Here is a 24804-nt window from a genome sequence, read left to right as displayed (position 1 = left end):
TAGCAGCATCAAAAAGTACATTTGCAGCCTGGTACAAACCGTACTTTCAAATATTTTTATTCTCTATAGATACTTTCCCCCTTCATAACAGCTTTACAGTTGGGACATTGCTGCTTTGATTGACAGGTGTGCTGAGACAGGCAGATATCTGTCTGCTACGCCTTTTTAAATAGAAATATGAAAAATAATATGTCCTTTTCTGTGGCGCAATACGATGTGATGAGTGACTGTTTACTGTAGCTGGTATTTCACTGGTCTGTTGATTAGCACTAATTAGCAGAAATGTGTACGCCTTACAGATGCAGCTTGCTAACTAAGCTTGCCAGCATTACTCCATACCAGCACTCTGCCCTTTGGTAACAATAAGGCTCCAAAAAGCCAACATGGCAGCTGATGCACAGTCCAGAAACAACATCCATCTTGCTCCATGTGCTCTACACATTGATTGCTTTTGAAATTCAAATTCACTGGCGCTTGACTGACAGTCACTAAAGAACCATCTCCCTTCATTTGTTTACCCTGCTCTCAACTACCAGCTGTATTTGACCAACTGTCACACTAGAGATAAGTTGGCGTGTCTTCATCTATACTCACGTGTTGTGTTTCCATCCTTTAACTGACTCACGCATGACTGAGGGGACTTTTTTTTTCAGTCCGAAGTGCTGAGGGAGACTAAATAGTGGATCAAAAGGAATGTCAGAATGCTGAAGTGTTTCCACAATCAACTTTTAATGAGGCGCATCAAATATAGATGAGGACAGAAGTACGGGGGCAGCTGGCAGTTGGCCCTCAGTTGACAGCAGGGGTACAGTGTGTGTGTGTGTGTGTGTGTGTGAGAGTGTGTGTGTGTGTGTGTGTGTGTGTATGTTAGGGGAGAGACTGACAGAGAGACTCAAATTTAAATTATCCCTTGAAGCACATGGAAAATGATGATGTAACACAAATAGGTCCCACTATTCGAATAGTTTATTCTACAGTTTTGCAGCACTGCTCATATTTCATTATGCAGCACGTCTGCTTTCTGTGATTCCGCGTGTCACAGCTACAGTTTGCAGTCACTACAGCACTTTAGGTGTTTCAAATGCTTAAAAATTAAGGGCTGAATAAAAAGGAACAGCTTGAAGTTTAGGCTTAATATTTTTGGTCATACTCCAAACCTAATAGATCCAACACTTGCCTACACAGCAGCCCGGTTGTGTGTCCTTGTTGCGCTGTGTCAGTGACATCCTGGTGTCATGGAAGAAAACAGGAAAGCACCATATCATGAGAACATCCTCGAATGCTTGGAGCATTTTGACACTTGTAGCACATCTGTGATCAAAATCAGCGCAACGTGGGGTTGAAATTATTGGTTTGCTTTGTGACTGAAACCTCCTTCTGTGAACCTCAGGAAATCTATGAATTGAAGCTGATTACATTTTAAATGTTAACCCACGATATCTGTGAATTAGTCAAAAGACTTCCAATGTGTAATCCCTGCTTTCATGCTGACAGTGTGACACAACATGTTTGGAAGCTTTTCATTAGAGGCTCTGGCCTCGGCAGTGAGATTGAGTCGCTGTAACTACTAAAAGATAAGAGCTCATCCATCCAACGCTGGCTGACTAAACACAGAAGGTCAAACGCAGAGTGAGGTAATCTGCAATATCCTGAGTGTTAATCCCAAATTAAGCTTCAGCCCACATACCAGGCCATGTGCTGCTTAACACATCTGCTACAGAGCAGGGCAGAGCCGGGCAACAAACGAACACAGAGGGGGGCTGATGTTGACCTTTCGCATGACTCCGCCTCCGCGTAGCTATTTGGTAATGATGCCGTGTTTCAAAGCACAAACTGGCTGCTTGGACAGAAGGAGACTGCTGGTGCATGTGCATAGCAGAGATACTGTAGACACACACACACACACACACACACACACACACACACACACACACACACACACACATACACGGCATCTCTTACAGATGCATCTCTTGAGCTAAAATGAGGAGAAATTGCCTTGAGTCATACCTCAGGCAGGATGTTAGTTAAACCGAGAGTTTAAATGCACACACACACACACACACACACACGCACATACACACACACACACACAGATCCAGAGTGATACTGCCTAAAAAGATGAACGTTACCTACAATGTCAAACTAAGTAAAGATCTCTTTTTTTTTTGTGAAATTTTTATAATTTAGGGTTTCCATTTTTTTTTTAAGTGGGATCAAGTTATGGGTTGAAGGAGGAATGTTACTTTAAGTTTCTAATAGCTGCACTCTATGCCTGAGACACCCAAGCAGTTGATTAATCAGTACTGTAAGTGGCGCTACTGCCATTAAAGGAGATCAAGTTTCTGTCATACATATACTGCTGGAGTAATGGGTGCTCTTATTAAACGTAGATAAAGTTTCAAATAATGAGGTCAGTGTGTGTACAAGTAATCCTGAGACTGCTCCAAATGCTCAGTTACAAAAAGGTTTTTCTACTCTTAGATCTGTGTGATGTCAGCAAGGAGTTCAGCAGCTCCACCACCTGCTGCTCAGCCAGCAAAGAAGTTCACATAAAGAATGAATTGAGGGGCTGTACAAAGGCCCAGTAGAAGAAAACAAGGATTTTTTTATTATTATTATTATTCCTTTTAAGTGTGAATCATGCAAAGCTACTCTAGCAGAGTCCAAGAATAAAAATACAGAGATGGGAATGAGCAAAGTTAGTCCCCTTTTATGAGAAAGAGGCAGAATGATGCTAGTCGACTTATGCAGGCACAACTTTAGTTCTCTGAAGTCAAAAGAAACAAAGATTGATTGACCTGTGTGTTTGTTAGGAGTGAATAATCCTACAGCTACGGTGATAAAGAGTTTACTAAAACTGTTTATTAAAAATGTTTATTTTTGCCTGCTTATGGGACCACTTACTACAAAAAGCTGGATGTACTACAAAAAAAAACCTTATTAAAAAAGTTAGTAAGTAATCCAGCTTTTTTGATGTAATCCTTCATCATCAGTGCCTCATCAGTACCCCCACGACTCACAGCACATCAGCCTGCTCTTCCTGTGCTTCTAGTTATGCTAAAATCGCACATCTGCTATCACATAATGCTGACATTTGAAAGTGTCGTCTCAGTCCAGCAGTTTCTCACCAGCTTCCAGTTATCCAAACAAACCAATCAGGTGCGAGAACATTTTCAGTCATCTGCAAGCTCTAAAAACACACACTTTATATTATCATCAGCATCTTCTAGTCTTTTATTTTCCAACTATCCATTAAAATCTTTCACTCCCCAACCCAAATTCCCAAGGCCTGATGGTCCTCCGCAGAGCCTCGGCACAGCTTTGCAGACCATCGTCTGCATGTCACAGGTGTTTCCTTCAAGCAGGTCGCAGAAATCTGACGACGAGCAGTCTGTGGGCGACTCTTGCTTGTGTTGTTGGATCAACAGCCGGCCGCGGAGAAGAGCGAAGCCATAACATATAAAGAGCTGAGGTGAAACCAAGTGCTAAAATCAGTGAAAACTGTCCACTGCAGCCACTGTTTGTGCTTCACCTGCCGTTTTTAACTTTTGATGCCTTTCGGCACTTCTCTATCTACGTGTTGAACTCCACTGTCGATTCGTTTCCTATTAAGGCCTACTTTTCAACCAATCAGCATTCAACCTATGCACAGCATCCCTGTTAGACCACATGCTCTTGGGTTTTTGGAGGACTGCAAGCAAGCACTTTGCCAAATACCTATGCAAAGTGTTATAGAGTATTATGAACAGGAACAGTCTCTGACATGTTATGGAGACCTTGTCCAGCACTGGGTTCTCTGTGAGTTCAGGGTAAAGTCTGAATCAAGCTTGAAGGAGTCATTTGGAAAGCTCATACTGACATCTTTAGGGGTTTTTATATTTTCTGCTTCTACATTTAAAAAAACAAAAAACAAATTATAGCCATGCAGAGTTTCCTCTTTCCGTTTATTGTCAGCAGAGTGTGAAAGCCTCTTACAGCTAAAACAAATTCGTGTTTGTGTGGACAGCAGTCACACTGTCCCATTAGAATGTATCCCCGGAAAATCACAGCATTAGTCAAGAGATAATAGAGTTTGTGAATCATATCCTACAGCACAAGCGCATGTGGCTGTGCGTGCGTTTATACAGACGAGGATTTGTGCTCATAATCCCACAGACATTCAACGCCAATTATGGAGTGACCTTAATATAAGAGTAGGATTAATTTCACTTATTAAGAATTTCAACCATCAAAGTCACCCTGAACCCTCCAGCTGCCCGATGCCTCAAGTCAGATGACAACTGGGCAGCAGCTAGTGTTATTTTCACGCCCATTACCGACTGCAGCTCTTAAAGTGTGTGCGTGCATTTGGACACCTCCAACAGAATGGACTTGGCTGAAGAAGCAGACATGGTGTGCCAAGGATCGTGTCTGTCTTTCAGTCATCACACACACACACACACACACCAGACACACACAGTAGAAATATTTTTCTCTCCTTGACTGTCTTTCTCTTCTTAAGTGTCCTCTCAGCCCAGGAGTTGCTTCTACATTGGTCGATTCAAAGATTTCTCATCTAACCCCTCGTTTTTGTCTCTCTTCTCTGAGCTCCTCTTTTTTCTGTGCCTTTGCTTTTTTTTTTTTCTATCTTCACCCATCTCATCCCCAAAAACTGCGTGCCTAGCCTGCAGGGAAATCCTTACTTTTGCTCTTTTTAAATAGTGAAGCAGTGAGAAGAGGGGGGACAGCACTTAATAGGCAGCAGAATGTGCTGAATGACAGACTGTCTCTCAGAGGAGGAGGAGCAGAGAGGAAGAGAAGTTAGATGTAGAAAGGCAGACATGATGAAGAAGAAAGTGAGGGAGAAGATGTCTATGATTGCACCACTATGTGTTTTCATGTGTTTCCCAGGAAACTTGCAGGTAGTAAGTTCACTGGGAAACACTGAAGATTTGCTGCTGAAGTTTGGTTTAGCTAGCCGCTGTAATGCTTCTTTTCTTTCAACACACTAAAGTCTCTCGATGCTCTTGAAGCGGCGGAGCTGATTATTATACTTCCATCTGTTTATTGAGACGCCCTCCTTACGTGTTCTCTGTTCAGTCTCTGTCAGCAGTCAAACTCCATGGAGCGCAGATGTGCAGCATTGCTTATGAAATGTGGTCATTGTAGTTCATTAACTCTTGGAACGATTAAAAGAAAAGGGTTCACTGGGACAGAATCAGCAGCTTTACACATCGCAGTCAAGAAATACACTAAAAAACACTCTGACAAACCTGTGCCTCGATGTTGCACTAGGCTTCAATTCAGTTCAGTTTTTTATATTGCACCAAATCACAGCTCTTCATGTGACTTTCTCTGTTAATACTTCCTGTCTTAGTTCTTCTTCCCACTTTTCTTAGTGGCTGATTGAGTTTAGTTGTGCTTTCAGCTTATTAGCACTCTCCCCCAAGTGAGTGTTTAGTCTAAATCTGTTCCCTCAGTCATTGTCGGATCATTGTCATGCTTCCCACCTGTTCCTGACTGTTCATTCATTACACTTTTGGCAGTGGAGAACCTTCACCCGTAGTTCTGGTGCTCGGAGTAAGGCCTGTAATCCTGGAGGAGCTACACAGGAAGATACTTGGTTTCCAAGCCTGGAATTGTTCCAGTGATCATCCTGGGGGATGTGAGGTGTTTGGACAATAAAATGGACAGGCCTGGTGAGCTGGTTAAGACCCAGAGGGAACACGGTGAGTGTAGTTTGATGTGTTTCATGGAGATGTTGCCACACTGACTTCCTGGTCTGTATGTGGCTTCTGGGCCAAACAGGGATGTTAATCTGGGAGGTAAGACGAAATGTGGATGACTTGAACTAACTGTGACTGAAAAATGGTGCGATCCCAGACATGATGTATTTATTTTATGTTTTGACTGCTGAGACAATAATTATCTAACGTATATCGCTGAAAATAATCTTTGAACAAACCCCACAGTTTGATGTTAGTGAATCAAAAAGCAAAAGAGTGGATTTCTTCTGTTAATAAGAACTGTGTGAAAATTTGTGAACTATAAGATTAGTGGACTCGCCCCCTCTTTCATTTAGTGGCACGTCTTTGTGTCCTTTATACAGTCTCGTACAAACACTATACTGTAGGTCACTTAACAATAAAACTTAATGGTTCATAATGAGCTGCTGGCACAAATGACCTATAAGCTCACTGTTCACATTGGGAAGGTTAATCACCTGTCGAGCTAAACCTGGACAATGACAATATTTAGGTGAGTGGTGGTACTGCTGGGCAAGTAGGAAAAACAGACAAAGAGCAGTTCTGGTCAAACGCTCCAACCAGAAATCCTGTTTGTTTGGGAGTTTAGGAATCTTTTCCACTAACCATTAATCAGCAAAAACTATTCCTGTGACTAAAACTACAAGTTTGTCAGTGGACTAAAAATGTGGGGGCTGTTTCTATCCAGGACTGATGCCGCCAAGCGGAACTGAAAAGTCTCACTGCATCTGAAACACCTACTGCAACTCACCGGGCTGGCTGACAGATTGCTCTTTGTGCTGCGTGACAGGTGGCAACAAAGAACCGTTGAATTTTTTTCAAGTAATTACTCATTGGGGCTGAGCAGCAGTAATTTACAGCTGCATGCTGTGAAACAGTGTCATCTTTACAGTCCGTGCCTACTCTGTTGCCACTGCATGACACAATGGCAAGCATAGCATGGGCAAGAGCCAGAAATGCAGTGAGAAATTTGGGGAGCTGTGCTGCCTTTATTTGTGGACGGCTTTCCTGTGGTGGGTTCAATTCAATAAAAACAATGTCTCACACATCCTTTGTTTCAAGCTCACCTTTGTAAAGTAATAGAGTTGGACAATGGTAGACAGACCACTGTGAGGTTTACATTTTATTTTTAGGCTGAAGAGATTTTGGTGGATATTATTCTATTATTAACCCCCTTAACTCCTATAATTTCCAGCCAAGTCAAAATCCCCTTGTAGTCAGCTCGCTTCTTCATCAGCAAACTTAGTTCTTTCATGCAAAAAAAATCAATATTTTCATTTATCCCAGCCAGTGGGCAAAGATCACTCCATCCTATCTCTTTTTCATCATGAACAGCACTGTGGGTAACTCATTCCTTGGTCACTGCTACTTAACACGTCGTGCTTCTGCACACTGGTCCCAGAAACACTTCAGCTTCTCCTCAGATAATAAGCTTCTAACTCCCCACTGACTCTAATATTGTCTTCCTCGCCACTAGCATGAAAGCCTGATGCTATTAAACCGTGGACATATGGATTTTACAACCGCTAGTGTTTCATCTCCCAGCATTTATCGCATCCATTGGTAAACGGTCGGCAGCAAAAACAATAACATATCCGGTATTGAAACAGGATCAAGTGAAGTATGATTTTTATAAACCACAATAAAAGCCTTGTTTTTGTTGTTGTTATTTGTACTTTTTATGCTCCTCCAGAAAGCTCAAACATACGCACTCAGGCTGATAAAGTAACACATGAGTTCTCATGTTTTCGTATTCACATTAAGCGCACTGCTAAATTGCATAAAATTAGGGGCTCACGGTGGCCCCAGCTGACAGTGAATAATGGGGGATAGAGGTGGGGAGAGCCTATATGGTAATGGCCATATTTACAAGGAGCATCAATCATCTCCAAGCCGCCAGAAGCCTCATCCCTCATAGGATGGAGAGAGGGAAAGGGGCGGGATGCCTTCAAAAAAAAAAACTGCTTCTCGCTCTTTCCCCTTCAATCTCTCTCTCTCTCTCACTGCGGTCTGACTTTAGCTTTTAGGAAAATCAATGCTGACAAAATTGATGAAGTCCAATCCTGCTGAACGTTTACCAGGCTCGCAGTTCAGACGTGCTGTTGCTTGTAATTAAAATTACAGAAAAATAACACCCATTAAAAACGAGACAGGAAAAAAAAAAGAAAGAAAAAGAAAACAGAAAAGAAAAAAATGCACAAAAAAAGAAAAAAAAAAAGGTGTAGCTGAGACGAAGTGGGTTCCCGGTAAATCTACAGGGAAAATAACTGCTCGGGAAGGCAAGATTGAATTAACGTGTGTGAAAATCTGATTGTGATGTGTCAGACTCTGTGTTGCAGTGTAGAGATCAATGCCCCCACGCAAACAGCAGCAGAAAGAGCTGAGGAGAACAGAATGTCAGCTGCCTCTAAAAATTGGTAGCTATCATCATTATTAGCTCATTATTGAGCCTGTTCTGATATTTTACGGTGTCACTTTGGAGCTATCGTATGAAGACTGAAGCTCGAGTGTGAAACTGCAATGCGTGCACTTTTTAGCGATGAATTTTAGTTTTTTGGTGTTTAAGACAGCGCTGTCGTTACATTTCGGAAACAAAAATCAGCCAGCAGTCAAACAGAGCAAAAACAGCATGTGCAGCTGCTGCACAAGAACACAGTGCAGGGGATGGGGAATACTTTGCACTACTTATAAATGGTGCAAGAACATGTTTACTCTTCTGACGTGGTCATAGGTGGATGACCAGTTTAGACTTATGTACACTTTCCTTTACTTCTCACCTTGGCTTCAGAAAGGTTACACTACTCTCCCCATAGGCAATCTGCAAACCTATGTCCTATAAATCACATCTCACTCAGGGCCACTAAAGACAAAAGAAGACTGTTTTTCATATATGTGGAAAACATAATTCAGTTCGGTTCAATTCAATTTAATTTATATAGCATCAAATCACAACAAACAGTCGCCTCAAGGCACTTTATATTGTAGGGTAAAGACCCTACAATAATTACACACAAAACCCAACAATCAAAACGACCCCCTATGAGCAGCACTTGGCTACAGTGGGAGGGAAAAACTCCCTTTAACAGGAAGAAACCTCCAGCAGAACCAGGCTCAGGGCGGGGCAGTCATCTGCCACGACTGGTTGGGGCTGAGGGGAGAGAGACAGGGAGAGCGGGCATCAGTCAAATATAGCATGAAAGGACACACTGAGTATGGGTGGGTTGCAAAGCAGCTTGCCGAGGCAACTTTATACAGGCTAAAGCAGCTTGAATAGTGCATCCTATATAAGATTTTCCATTTTGGTGTGCAGAAGGGTGCCGGTTAAGACATCAGCTTATCTGCTGGGATTGTGGCTGAGCTTGAGTCATGGCCTGCTTAAACTGAAGCTGTGTTCAGTTTACATCTCCTTATTTGCAATTTCTCCTATAAAACACCTGCTTTTAGGAACTACAGAAATAACTGATGTTTTTAGGTCGATGCTCAGGTCGGAGCATTTTAGATGAAGTGTTTAGCATGAACTCAAATCTTTCTCTAACCTCAGCAAAAGTCCTTTGCTTTGCTTTTATAGTTGTGAACAAATTATTACTATCCAAGAATCATTTTGAGGAAATGTGTCACACTGAATATTGAGACTGGGTGTAAATTGTGCCCTGCAGGATTTTCCAATGTGAAAATAATGGCTATGAATGCTGGGCCGAGTTATACAATAATTACAAAAATGATTCACTACATTGGCAAAGTAACCACACCTGGACAAGCACAAATTGATCCAAGCACACTGAGAAAAATGGGCACCAGGAACCAGGAGCTACTTGAACAGTGAGCAACACAATACACACATTTATAGGTCAGGGAGAGTGAGACATTGTGGATTAATTAGAAAAGCGATGGGTGAACTTTTTCAGTCTGCACTCTAAAGCTTAATGATTTAAAGCTTAAATGAATGGCCTAACGATTAAGTCAGAGGGAGGGAGAGAGAGAGGAGACAGACAGAAACAAAAGCAGCTGTCTCAGAAAATGAGTGAGGGAGAGTATATGGAGAGGAAGATAAGGAAAAAGGATAAAGAACAAGATAGAAAATGGAATGAGAAGGAGAGAGTGGGACAAAGACGGTGGGCATAAATCAGGAAAAGTGCAAAAAATGAAGGAGGAGGAGGAAGAGGGAGTGCGCTTTAGCAGTGTGTGTTTGCAATAGAACACACAACGATGTGGGGACTACAAGAAAAGCAAAAATGAAGTTAAAGAGAAGGAGAGGCACTAGTGAGACTGGCCAGACTGGGTTCAGAGAGGAAACACTAGAATAAAAGCTCTAAAATACGGTACTTTCCGAGGTATGATAACCTCTGTATCTGTCACAGATACCGAAAATATTCCGAAAAAATGCGCACCGGATCTTTGATGGATACGTTTTGAGATTTCTCCATAAACGGACTCTGAAAAATCCAAACTCTGAATGAACATCCATTACATATCCGTATAATATCTGGATAATATCCATTTAAACATCTGTGACAGATCAGCTCTTCCCATATTCTCTCCGGAAACATTACAGATACGTGGCAGATCCATAAAGTTTCCGGATCTTTCCGAATACAGGCCCTTTTTGTCCAGTGAAAACTTACTGGTTCTGTTACTGAAGTAAAAAGAGAAACAAAACTACCAAACATCCTGCCCTGAAAACACGCAACACTGCCAATAAGTCACCTGAAACTAAAAAATGCTTTACATAAGCAGGCACCTTCCACTGACTAAAGACACATGAACCAACTGTCGACACAAGGTATAGATACTGTAGTTAAGGTAAGTAAAAGTTCCATATTTATGAGCTGTTAACGGAGATGCTAAGCCTTGGGCCTTAAGTGGGTTCTTGTATCATTTGTCAGTCTGTGGAAAATCCTGATCAATCAATTCTCTGATCAACATTTGGTTCATCTGAAGCTCAAAAGTGTTGTGATTCAGGAATGATAATGAAAGATGCTGACCATTTACCTGCACCTGTTTCCAATGTTGCCATGCCATTATCTGGCCATTATTTGCAATAGATATCCTCAGTAGGCAGCCTCCTCCACCAATTAGCAGCCTCTGTAGGCTGCCAGTGTAATATGTTTGTTCATCCTTTTTGGATTAAAGCTGAAAGTCTACACTTCCCAGCAGCTGATTCATTTTAAACCAATTACAATGGTATACAGTCACTGTCTAAATATGAATGAATAAACAATGCAGACAAATCAATAGTAGCTATAGATGGTAAAAAAAAGCTAGGTGATGCTGCAAAGCAGACAATAGTCCAGTGAAGCAAAAGTCAAGCCGCTCACAAGGTCTGCCATCAAACTGTACCTATTTTTTATTTAAACTTTACAGTAGGCATTAAACTGCCATAACTACTAAAGCACTGGTTCCCCTTTTAGTACCTGATCTCGAGGTCCTGTCTGAATCTAACTCGTGAAAATCCAGTTTTAGTGCCTGTTATTTCTGTTTTGTGCCATATTCATAAGCTGTAAATGAGGGTCCAACTGCCTGGGCTTTAAGTTGGCAGTTGCAGGTCATTTAGGGTCTTTCATGATCCGTTCCTCTATTATTGACTTTCTGGTTCTCGCTATTTGATTGTTACTTCTATTGCCAGTGCAGGAAGAACTAGGCATGATATGAAATACAAAGGCGTAGTGGATGGGGATATAACGTATCCTTCTAGGATCTTAAGGGGGACCAAACTTGGTTTTCTGTTTTTTATATGTGCTTTTACAGGGGTGGATGGTCATAATAGCCAAAGTCTGAGCCAAAGGTTCAGACATAAGACTGTTTTTTTTTCTCCTCTTGGCTCTGTTTGACAGGGGAAATCCCTAATATGGTCATTTCAGGCACATGGCTCTGGCTGTGCTCGCAGAAGCTCCACTGATTTGCTGTTTAACCAATCAGATGAAGGCTCTGGAAGGAGGAAGGGAGCTAAGCTTATTTCAGACAGATGATCTGAGCAGCTACAGTTTAAGATAATTCAGGATTATTTGAACTGTGAATCACGCCAAACTACTCTGGTAGAGTCTACGAATAAAAATAAGAGCCTCAAATGAACATGACCAGTCCCTTTTAAGTAAATGGTTGCCTCAGTTTGGATGTTGGATGATGGGGTTGCGTTGGGGAATCCCTGAAACATTTTTTTTCTTCTTCGTGAAGACAGCTATTTGTTTAACAAAATCAAAAAAAATCTAAGATTGAAATGAGTTTGTCTTCCAGTGTTAAATCTTTATTGCAGAACACTGCAGAGGCCTGATCGAAGGAAGACGACACAGAGATAGAGAGCCATGTGAGTCAGCCAGTGCAGAGGTTTTCAGTATCCCAGGACCCTTCTTTACTGATGTTAATTACAGTAACGATCAGCAGAGCCCACCCAGTACAGATCCAGGCCAGGACCCAATATCACCTGAGGGGGAAGAAGGAAGGACAAAGAGACAAGGGCAGGGAAGAAAAGGAGGCAACGGACAAGGAGGGAACAGGAAGGAGAAAATAAAGCAGTTGGGAAGGAGGGAAACGAGAGGGAGGAAAAAGAGTGAGAGAAGAAGGATGACAACGACTGATGGGTGGACTATTGTGCAGAAACACTGCAAACATGAGCAATGGACTTGGGAAAGAAAATGAGACGGCAGAGCAGTTTGAAAGGATGAGAAGAATCAATGGAGGAACAAAGATGAGGAAGGAAAAGAAAGGAATGTAAAAGCATGAGGAGGAAGCGCAGCATAAAAAGACAGAAGATGGAGGACGACGAGGAGGGAAAAGTAATGAAAGAACAATAGAAGTAACGATACAAAGTGGAATAACAAAGGGGGGAAGGAAGGACAGTGAAGAATGAGGAATCAGGGTAAACAGGAAGGGAGAAAAGGAGGGCGAAGGATAGAGATAAACTATGTGAAAACATCTGCAGAGGGAGGGGATGAAAGCGAGCGAGTGAATCAGCAAGAGAAAAAGGAGCAGAGGGCCATCACAGAGGGAGCGAGCAGGGTGGAGGCGAGCGGAGAGATCAATCACCAATGGCCCTGGTGTTGTAACACTGAAAAGAGTCAATGGCCAGGAACCAAACTTTCCACCCACACGCTTTTTCTCTCTTCACCACCAACATCTCTCTATTTTTTTCCTCTGGAAAACCCTCCCAACATCTTTCTCTCCTCCTTAGTTTACTGCCGTCTTTCTCCTCACTCTCTTTAGCAACACCTTACATCTCTCAGCCTTTTAACACCGTGCTATATTTCTGCTTTTCCTGGTAAGTGCTGACCTATACGGAGATAAATAGGAATATTCCCTTTAGACCCATTACAGGCAAATCCAAGCCAATTTCGTGGCAGTATGAGCTCTCGAGATGACACTTAAACCACATTATGTGATAACTCAGAGCAACGCGCAAGTGGAAGAAATAAATATCACGAGTGAAAATGTGCCAGAAACACCACTAAAGACACAAATTGGCCAAATTTCCAAAGTTTATAACTATTAGCAGTGAAAGTGTAAGACTGTGGAGCTTTTAGTCCTAAAAGTGTCCGGAACAGGACTGCTGTATAAATCAGATTTGCAAGCAAGTACCGGTTCAATGAAAAATTCATTTCCACATCGTAGCAAAATTCATCTTCACAAATCTACAAATTTGGACTCAATCTGAAATGGTATCACAGCCAAACCGCAGAAACCCATGATGTCAGGTTATCTTTGAGTAAAGTGCAGAAAGTGATCCAGCATCTAATTTGTTGTTGTTGGGGGGTTTTTTTTATTGATTGTTTGTCTAAATCAGTGGCTTGTGAGTTTTTTTTTCGAGCATGCCCTGCTTTAAAAACAGAAACAAGTTTGCACCAAGCAAATTGGAATCAATCATCAAAAAATGAAATAAAGCTGCAGCACGATAACATTCGCAAACTCTTGTTTACCTTCCCTACAAAAACCATATTGATTAGCATCACTTTACTCCTTAGTGGTCTTCTGCTTACCAAACGCAGTCTCCGTTTGCCCCCCAAACAACCAAAATCTTTGTTTTGTACTCCTGCTGTCCACTAAATCCAAATTAGGATGATGTTCACAAATAATTCCAGAGTTTTTGGCTGTAAGTCAAAGACTCTATCCACCCAGCAGCCTTCTTAGTAACACCTCAGTGGCTACTGGGTCATAAAAATAAGTAGAGACTCACCAGTCAAGTCTGCTTAAAATTTTTATTGACTGTGCCCTAAAATGATCTTTTAAGAAGCCCACTTTTAAGAAGACCACCATCTTTGCTATCACAGACGTCTCCCATAGATTTAATGTCTTTGGTTTGTTTCTGGTTTGTGACTGCATCATTATCCAATCAGATTTAAGGGTAAAGACACTTCCTACTTTACCATCTCAAACATTTGGGCTCACTCACGATTCTTGCGTGTTTCTTTACACATTAGCTGTAGCACTTCTGATTCAACAGTGTCTTCACTGTGAGACCAGGTCCTTGCAGATCCTACAGGATGCTGAATTTGTATTTTCCTCCTTTCCCGTGTACAGAAAACCAAGAACACCTTGAAGTGCAAAGAAAAGGTAAAGGATGAGTTCACGTAAGCACGTCAAGCGCACCTTGAACTCTTTAGGTTCAGACAGAACACAAGGGGAGTTTTGTGCATTTGTTTTGTGCATTGTTTTGCTATATATCACCAAACAATGAAAAATATGTTACATTTTAAGTGATGCTAGTAAAAGCATTAGAGGGGACATGCAAAATCCACCTTTTTTAGCCCTTAATTACATTTTGTGTGTGTGTGTGTGTGTGTGTACTTTGAGTGTGTAGGAGCACAGAAAGTTTTAATTTATTCTCTCCCGGTGCTGCGTAGATATCTTTATATTCTTTCAGGGTCCTATTTTTCAGTCTGTTCAGTTTTCTCTATTTCGTATTATGTTTTCTTGTCTATTACATCACAGTATTTGCTGTGGAACTGCTAAACAAGGTCAGTTTCGTGAATCTGCCTTTTTTTTCTCACAGCAATTTTGTAGTCCAAGTTCAGCCGAAGTTGCAAGTAGACAAGTCAAAATGTTCAGTTGTTGGGAGTATTAACCCACACGATTCCTTACATCGCCCCCCGGCATCAGAGCCTCTTTGAAGTGTCTGTTTCTCTGCCGGCAGATAATCGTTTTGCTGCTATCAAACTACAAAAATGGCCAAGTGGGGTTGAGTGGAACTCTGTGACCTGGAGGGGGGCGGGGCTTAAAAGATCTCATTCACATTTAAAGAGACCGCACCAAAAGGAGCTGCTCTAAGACGCGCCTCAGAACAGGGGTAAACGAGGGGTCTGTGGAGCTACAATAACGAGGAATTCAGACCAAAGCATTGCAGTTCTACTTTATACAGACCACAAGTGAAGGATTTACATATGAAAAGGAAGGATTTAAAAGCGTGATATGTCCCCTTTAAATGAAATGTGCTTTGCGATGTTATGCTCCACAGCAAGCACAGGCCTCGGTGTTGCTGAGAGCCAGCTTAATATCTTCATCATGAGTCATGAACGTTCATCAAGTATCTTTGGGTTTATGAATGTGTACAGCTGAAGATCCTGTTACTCTAAGAAATAAATAGAAACAGGTCACGACACTTGCTGCTGTCATTCTGTTTCCCGATCGTTTCCCGTGAGGGTGCAAAGAAAACGCACGTGGAAGTGATGTCAGATGGTTTGTGGATGCTCCATCTGTTTGTGTGCGCTCACTGTGTATGCGCAATCATAGGCGATGTATGTTTATGTGTGTGTGTGTGTGTTTGTGCACACGTCTGACATGCACCATGCACCTGGGTATAACCTACATATGTGTAAGTGTGTGTGTGTTTTCTTGGCTGAGACTCTGACAGAGATGGATGAGACAGAGTCGGCCCTGCAAGGGACCGGTGCGCTTTTGCGTCAGTGACCTCCGACCTCAGCTAGGCCAGCGACAGTGGACATGCTATCCCACGGTGCATTAGTTAATGACCAACTCCTGCCTTCCCACATACACACACACACACACACACACAGATGGGTTTTTCATCCTCAAGTAGCGGCAGTGTAAGTGCGTAGGAGCAGATGGGTAATGGGCTGCGGGGAAGGGTGAATCGACGATGACTTGACGAATTTAAACAACCCAGAAGGACTCTTTGCTCAGTCCTTCACTTGGACCTCATCCAGAGTCGCTGAGAGAAAGAGGACAAATCAATTTGCACTCCTCACATTGTTATGAGACTGTTACGAGACCCAAGCTCTGTGTGTGCTGGTTTAAGAAACAGGATATCGGAGGGAAATTAATTGTGGCATCTCAATGTGAGGATCAAATTTACACAAACTATCACTAAAAAAAAAAACAGCATGCAGAAAAAGTGACTGTGACAGAGGATTGCAGTCATAGAAACAAAAATGCTCCTCAGCTTTCACAGATGCATGGTTATTTTACTATCATCCTAAGGCTTCAAACATTTCATAAAACAGCCTGGCTATGTAGCATTATGCAACAGGACGACATATGGCTTTGTTGGGGAATATTTTCAGTAACAGATTAACAATAAATCCTCTGGTAACCATGTCAGATGTGAGACATTACAATACCTACAGTATGGTCATGGCAATTAGGTGAAATATCACCAGGTGAAAATGTTGAAATTGAAAACATGAAAACATTTTAGTTACAAAATTACAAAATAAAATGTATAAAATAAATATACATATAACAGTGATAGTAATAGCAGTATTTGAGCTCAAGGCTCTGCAGTGGAATATAGATTATGGACCTTTTAGAGCAGCGTAAAATACATCAGTTAATCTTAAACCTAATGAGTCACACAACCACAAAGAACATGAAACACACAAAGTTGTAATGAAGAAAAAAGGTCTCTTATATATATAGATGGCATAAAGTAAAAGGTAGACTATTGCTGTCGTATAAAGAGAGGTATAACATTAAAAAATAAGAGAAAGGAAACTCAGTCTGACAGCTGAAAATGAACTGAGAGAAACCGTATGAGTGGAAGAACAGGGCGCTTTGGACTTTCTGTGTATCTGAGGTAAAAAAAAAGAGAGAAGAGGAGGAAAGTGGGCCTGCGGTCAGGTGTATGTGACACTGGCACACACATTTTACATTCTTAATGATGCATTTGTTAATTATTACCATTAAACCACCTACGCTGCAGTTTTCGATCTGTAAAAAGAATGAAGCAGTGCGCTAAAATACAGGATCAAATCTGCATTTCTTATCGGCCAACATCTGGAGCGCTATTTTAAGAAAACGCACAACACGAGAATGAACAACATGCCAGCAGCATTTCTTTTCTTCACGTCAACAGACTCACTTCTGGCAATACAGAATTCATAAATTGAAGCTTATTGGATATCAGCCTGATATGCTGCTGAAGAAAACTCAGAGCAGATCTTGCGTATGTCTGTGGTGATGCTGTTTGTATGTTCACTGTGATGTGCGGTGTGTACGCCTGATGTTGCAGCATCCAATGAATTTTAGTGCAAGCTGACAATAGCGCATCGCTTCTTATCAGAAAAACCCTTTGCGATCTTTCAGACGCGCCTCCAGCTCACACGACTGCAAAGTTAACCTCATTAGAAAACCGTGCGGTCCTGCTGCACTCTGACTGGCTGGTTTGTCAGCGTTGATTGTGGCAACATTCTCACTGTGATAAATGTGTTTTCAAGTTTTGAATGAGACTCTGCCTTTGTTGTCTTTGTTCTCTTTTTTTGGATCGAATGATGGTTAGTCACCGTGTCTGTCAGCTTCCATCTGGGACGACCCAGAATCACAAAGTGCACAGAGAGGGAACACCCTATCTGAGTTAATTGCTTCTCTTTTCGCCCCACACTGTTCTCGCCTCTCAATCATCTTTAAACATATGGAACTAACACCTATCGCCTCCTTTCTCCTCTCCTTCTCCTCCTCTCATCTTCTCCTTCTCCCTCTGGTACAGTGCTGAGCCAGCACTTCTCTCTCTCTTTCAGTCTCCCTGGCGCTCTCTCCCTCTCTCTCCAAGCCGCAGCAGTGGAACATGGGGCACAATGCTAATCAGCCTCTCATACACGCCCTCTCCCTCGCTTACACCTACACAGACAAGCTAGAAAACCCCGCTTAACGAGAGACTGGAGTCATAAAAGGGAAACAAACTTTGCCTCGCCCGTGTAGCTGCTTCGCTTTTCCTCCTCCTGTCTCGCTTATCCCTTTATCAAATCCCAAATGAGGCACTTGGCACTCGTGTAACTATAATACCACTATAATACAGTTTTTCCTCAAGTTATACCTGTAATCCTTCACAGCTTTCTGTCATGTACACTGTGATATTTCTGACTGCAAGCTGAACAGCAGTGGTGATGAATCAGGCTTATAGCGGCCATTAAATGGGAATAAAATCTTGTCTTTTGTGGCGACATTGCTTCCCACTATGGGCACATTTGAAAATTAAATTTTGGAATTTCAAGGACACAAATATTACGATTTAGCAGGTGCCATCAACTAAAACTGCATATCAGTCCTGTGATGTAATCGTGGCATCCCGGCACCTTTGATTAATAAGTAAATAGATTTGATTGGCAGGTGTCAAGAAGCTCTTTTTGGGTGCACTCAACTGACACTGTGGAGATACTGTAGATTGTATGTAATAGATGCATGTAGCTGGTGTGACGTGCCACTTGGCTTTTTCTGTCTTGCTAGCTACGTGTACAGCGATGCTCAGTGATGGAGGAAGAGGAGGCAAAGAGGGAACACGACAGGTAGTTGTTTAAAGCTTGCATAGGTCAAAGAGGCAGTGGATGTGCATATGCTGTGTGGCAGAAGATATCTGCTTTATTCCTACAGTAATGTGAAATGTCTTCTACAAATGAATTAAATGATCATTTTTGTGGGGGGTTTTTTTTGGATTAGTATGAGATTACTGGGTTGTGTTGCAGAGGGAATTGGCTCGTTCACAGTATTTAAAGTTTAAATTAAGGGACTAATTTGGCCCAGTGTGGGGTCAGCAGGACGTATCCATGGTCACTGTTAAAGTAGGTCAAGTGGATCAGTTGACATAGAATTTTTTATTTTTTTAAGCAAATGATATTCTTTTTTTTTATCAATTACTAAATCTCAGTTTTACACTATGGCTAGGGGTCGATCAGCAGCATTAACGCTGTGATAACGAATAGGGTACGGGAATCTGCTAATATAGATTGTAAAATGCAGCTGGCTTAATCCTCAAAGAGCAATAAACCACAGCAGCAGCATTAAGCAGATACTATAGTGCACCATGATGTACTGTGGGTAAGAATACGATTAACAAGAAAAAGCAAATAGATGCTACGTTTTTACTACTTATCGAGATTTCAGATGTATTTTTATAGGTTTATGTAAGTTTTACCACAAAGAAAACTCACTGTAAGTATTACTCAGACCTGAATTTCCATTGAGGCTGTGGTCACTAATCGGGACACTTTGAAAGACTGCAGAAACACTGCCGCTGAAACATGACTGACTCTGGCCACGCAGCTTTCCATTTCATTACATTAAAAGAGTCGCCCTAGGTCTGAGGATTTTGTCCAAGAATGTGCACGTGGGATTCACTTTTCTCACGAACAAGGGCACTGTGTGTGCGCGTGCGCGCGTGTGTGCGTGCGTGTGTGTGTGTGTGTGTGTGTCCTGCAGCACTTGTGCTGAATCTTGTCACCAGATTCTGTACGACACTACTAATTAGGCTCTCAGCGACAGACAGGCCGCACAGCCGGAGAAGTTTTAGCCACAGACACGCACACTCCTCCTGACTCAGGAGGTACCACATCGTCAAGACAGGAAACACCCCAGGTGCTGTGGTAACCTAAGGAGCACCGTGGGACCGGCATGCTGTGCATCACCACAGGCGACAACTACCACAGGAGTCTGCTGCGGTGTGTTTGTTCCCGAAACTCTCACCATTACTCACTCTCTCTCTCTCCCTTTTTAACTCTGTCCTTTCTCCCCCTCCCTCTTTCTCCATCTCCTATTCTGTGTCCCTCTCACTGTGTAATCATATCTTTTACACCATAGGCTCCCAATCTAATCTCATGCATCGGTACTCTTTAATTAAACTGATTTGCAGAGACTCTCTCCTCTAGTCTGTCCTCAATTCGTTCATGCCCTCATACCAAAGCACATGCACACAGACACTCAGTACAGTACATCCTCATTCCGCTGTGTTCTTGTTGGCAGTTCTGCAATCAACTGAAATGCCACGCAGTTCACAAAATGTTACTCCTAATTATTTCCTGATCTCATTGAAGCAGCTGTTCCCCATCCAGTACAATAGCTCTTTGATTGGTGACACCAAACAGCGATGACTCAACAACAAACAGCCACCCCAAAGTGTCCCGGAGTGGCACCTCGGGGTGGGTGGAGCGGTGAAATTGTCACTGGCTGCTGTTCATTTGTCAGCGGAAATGAAACCGGCTAGATGGGGATATCCTCACAGTGCAGCACCTTTCAGTTTTCTTTAAACTGGCTACAACTAATCTCAGCAAACTAGAGAGAACACACAGGCACAGTTTGTACAGTAGCTCCTGCGCCTCGGAGTCTAATGTGCTCCTTATAGATAATAGAAAGCAGTGAAGCTACAGTAGGCTTCCTCTCTTTAGAACATCCCCTTGTTCACCTGCTTATCTACCTCCTTCTCTTTCTCATCCCGGTTCCGAGGGATTCAATTTCCCTCCAGCTTCTAAACTGCACTGTAATTATACAAGCGTGCTTTATTGAACTGGACGTGGATAATTCCCTTTATGCATAAGGAGACAGTCCTCCCCCTTAAAACCCAACCCGGGCAACCCCATCATTTTCATCCAGCCGGGCGATCTCCTCCTACATCCGTTCATCTGTTCATCTGTCGTTTTTCTTCTCCCAGTCGTCCCCTTAGTACATCTCTTCCTCCTTTCTGCCGGTGGGTCAGCTTGTCTGGCTCACTGCTAGTGATTCATTTAATGCCGTCATGTGTCTCTACTAGGCTGCAGCAGAGCAGGGCTGCCCACGAGGATGCAAAGCCATGTGATAAAGCTCAGAACACGCAGCTCATCCTGGGTTTAGGGGAGTCTGTTGCATTATCCAACAGTAACCGAGTACATTCACTGACTGCATTTCTGTGGGTGAGCTAATGAGGCGTTCAGGCGCACTACACGATTAAGCCAGAGTTTAAATTAAATTCGGTCCACTTTTCATACCGTGCTGAAAATAACACTTGTCTTTTGATACATATGAATATAAAATTACATATCCCACACGCACGAGGAAAAAACATAAAACCCACTCAGGCTTGCTCACACTTCATTGCTTCTATGTTCAAATCTGACGATCAACCTGAGTCACCATCAATGTTGCTCTGAATAATGTCGGAGCGTGCAGGCTCGGGCAGCTGGACACAGGCCAATGTGCACATTTGACAAGAATCAGAAACACATCACATGGTTTCATTATACAGTTTACCTTACACAATATTAGAAATTGGCTATAATATACACAGTTGATGGAAACTACATATTCTGCCTTCCTTGGTGTTTTGAAACCAGTAAGCTTTCCTGCCAACATGTTGGACCTTTTGTTTAAATGACATGAATTTCTGATTTTGTTTGTCAAAGCTGAGCAATACAGCTGATGAACTTACTTGTAGCTAATTATGGCAAAGGCAAACACATTAAACTATAAAGGAGTGTATGAAATATTTGAAGTGCATCAGATTGAGGGGACCGTTGTTGTGATTTGGCACTATATAGAGAGAGAATTGAAATTAATTGATTTACAAAATATTACAAATTTACCACTCGTAGTAACAGTGCTTAATCTGGCCTGATAATTACAGTGGACAGAGGCTCTGTGGTCTTTAAAATTACACTGATTCTGCCCTTGGGATTAACAATGTGCTCAGCTACACTGCCTGTCTCCAGTGTCACTATAAATACAATTTTAATGCTGAGAAAGTATCTTTAGGAAAATAAATTACTCAGTGAGTTTAGCAGCAACACACACAAAAAAAAGTTGGAACTGCTAACAGCAGAATGACAATTATTTCTAATGAAACATTTTAAAAATGAATTAACAGGTAGTTTTTGCCAGGCCTGTGTCCAACTTAGTACTTTTACAGTTGAGAATTTTATAGAAAACATATTAAATTACTAACAATTTGCAACCATTAGAAATGCAATAGGAATATGTAACTTATAAGAAACAACAGAATGGCAATGGCCCCATCTTGTATGTAGTATGGCTAGTTACATTGATTGTTATACATATCTTTTCTGTTATTCATAAAGGTTGATCTACCCATAAATCATGAGCCTAAATAGCTTGATTGAGGAAAGGGCACAACATTTTAAAGTCAGTCAAATTGTGGAAGAGGTTTCCAGTGGGCTTACAGGCCTGTTCAGTTATTCAGTTCAAAAAATACTTTCAAAACATGCTTTTGGAAAGGTACGACATAGATAACTGATAAATATGTCTCTAGTGAGACAAATTAGTATTTAATTAAGTTAATAGCATTTATGTACATCTATATTTATACATGTTTTTTTGTTTTGTTTTCTGCTTTCTCTCTCACTTTTTTGTGGAGCTAGTGTATACACGTGCTGAGGGGAAGTGTGTGTGTGTGTGTGTGTGTGTGTGTGTGTGTGTGTGTGTGTGTGCGTGTGTGTGTGTGTGTGTGTGTGTGCGTGTGTGTGTGTGTGTGTGTGTGTGTGTGTGTGTTGGGGGGCGGGGGGGGGGGGGGGGGGGGGTGAACATAGTACATTGGTATTTTAATCAACCACCATATAGTTGTTACAAATCTTTTAGTTTATAAGCTTAATGTCATCAAGATAGACCCGGTCATCTAGGAGGGGAAACAAACAAGAAAGGAGAGAATTTTAAAACAATATTCAAGTTGTTTGATATTATATTATTTGCAGAATATGTCAGTTCACATTCTCTCATTTAGGAATACAAAAGACCAGGACAGCTACTGAAAACAAGTATTATCTCTTTGAAGCTGCTTGGAAGTTTTCTTTCCCCTGGCTCCAGAGAGGTTCACATCCAGAGGCCAGCTCTGGGAGTAGCTGCATTTGTTTGTCATTCTGACCAGCAGGGTGACTTAGTCAGAGTCTCCCTGAGATCATCTACTAAAATCCTCACAGGTGCTTCAAGAGATTCTTCAGTGGACGACTGAATTAATGTTAACAGCAAGGAAGCGACTGCAAAGGATCTGGCAGGCAGTTTATACAGTGACATAACATGCAAAGCCATAATCATTAGTCCAATCATTACTGTCATGCAACAGGACCGCAAAACAGGACTAATTGCTTCCTTACTGGGAGATTTACTGTGTGCATAAATGATGGCTTCTAGAGAAGCAGAGGGGAGAGAGGAGTGACAGAGAGGCAGGTTTTCAATAACATGATCAGCTTTCCTGTGCTGCTTTACTTGTTTTTTTCTTTCTCTGTCTCTATAGTTTAATTGTTGGTGAGGCGAGGGGAGTGGGAGGCAGCAGCGGAGGGGATCCTCGGCCATTTTGTCTATCTAATTGCTGCGGGAGTGGGAGTAGGGCTTCGTAATTACATTGAAGTCAAAAGCCAGGAGGTCTGAGAGCAGAGAGGCTGGGAAAGTTGGAAATGGGGGAGGATATCAAAATGCTTTAGTTCATAGAGAATAGAAGCTTCGCAGTAACGTCCGGCAAACACTGATCTTCCACGGAAACATAAAGATCAACTCTTTTCTTCAGTTGTTCACCACTCCATATACAGCAGATTCAGTAAATTATGAGCATCTCAGCATCATCAGTAAAACATGCTAAGATGTAGAGGGGGTTTTATATATATATATATATATATATATATATATATATATATATATATATATATATATATATATATAAATGACACATTGCATTATGGGATTAGCAAGAATTAATGCACTTACTGAAAACAAAAGTTTTTTTGCTTTTATGGACAAATGGACATCTGGGTGGATGAATAGGATTAATAATTCTGTTGCTTGAGTAAGAAGGTTTTACTATCTTGATCAGAACCAGAACATTGCTGTAATCTGGCCAACATGCTATAATAGCAGCCAATGAGCATCAGGCATTTCACTATCGGTGTCAACCTGAGCTTTACCTAAAACTGGCCTTAAAACAATGGACAAAAGAACATGTCTTTGCAGAAACAAACACAAATATATTGTGAACTTTATGAGTAACACTGATATTGATGTAAACGTGTTATTTTAATGGAACGGTGGCAAGCAAAGGATTCTCTTTTGGGCACATTTTCGCATGCGTGGGGTAAATTGGGTTTCCAGAACAGACGGGGCAGCGACAGATCATTGTCTTCGTCAGCAAATACCTTCGTTAAGTGCAGCATTATCATAATTGACGTATATGAATTGCAATTTTCCTTTAACCATGTCCATAACCTACAGTTTCTATTAAATTAAATGGTGCTCTGCCATCACAAAGCTTTATTACTACACAGCATGTAGACAGAAATCTTTATTTGCTAGGCACAGCATAAAGTAGTTGTTTTTTTGTTTTTCTTTCAGTGATTGTTAAACCCTATAAAAACAATTCTGAGTAGGTGAATGTATGTAATATATTGTTTACATCAGGCACTTTTAGGTGGGTAGGCTGCCAAGCTGCATTTAGCATTATCATTGTGTATTTAATCATTGGGCACAGGACAGGAGAGCTCAGTAGAACTTTTCCTTTTGGACTTATTACAATGTTGCAGCCTGTTTGTATAAATTCAGACAAACAGTGGACAGCCTCTAGACTGCACATCACGCTGACATTACACATTACAGTCTGAGCGCTGCAGCTTCAGGCTTCAATAAAGCAGCTGCGCGAGTGTCCCAAGTCTGTAAGTATAACGTGTGCACGTTTTTAAATCGAATGCCAATCTTTTGGAAACTGCATTCACAGAACAAAACCTAATGTATTAGATGCATTTCCACAGCAGGTTTTTGACAGGCTGAACTTTTCAATAGACAGACGAGTTTTATTTTCAAACATTATGATTCATGGCAAACACTGCATCCCGGGCTCCAGCTCATCAGAGCACATGCCGCAAGCCCGGCAACAACG

General features: G+C 41.7%; 1 protein-coding gene across 2 annotated transcripts in view; it reads right to left on the bottom strand.

The window, feature by feature from the left end:
- fgf11a (fibroblast growth factor 11a) overlaps positions 1-24804 on the bottom strand; it is an 89312-nt gene that overhangs the window by 45436 nt on the left and 19072 nt on the right. The gene's annotated exons all lie outside the window — the stretch shown is intronic.

Source organism: Archocentrus centrarchus, chromosome 18 (genome assembly GCF_007364275.1).
Source record: "Archocentrus centrarchus isolate MPI-CPG fArcCen1 chromosome 18, fArcCen1, whole genome shotgun sequence".
Lineage (NCBI taxonomy): Eukaryota > Metazoa > Chordata > Actinopteri > Cichliformes > Cichlidae > Archocentrus > Archocentrus centrarchus.
This window is presented reverse-complemented; position numbering and strand designations above follow the sequence as displayed.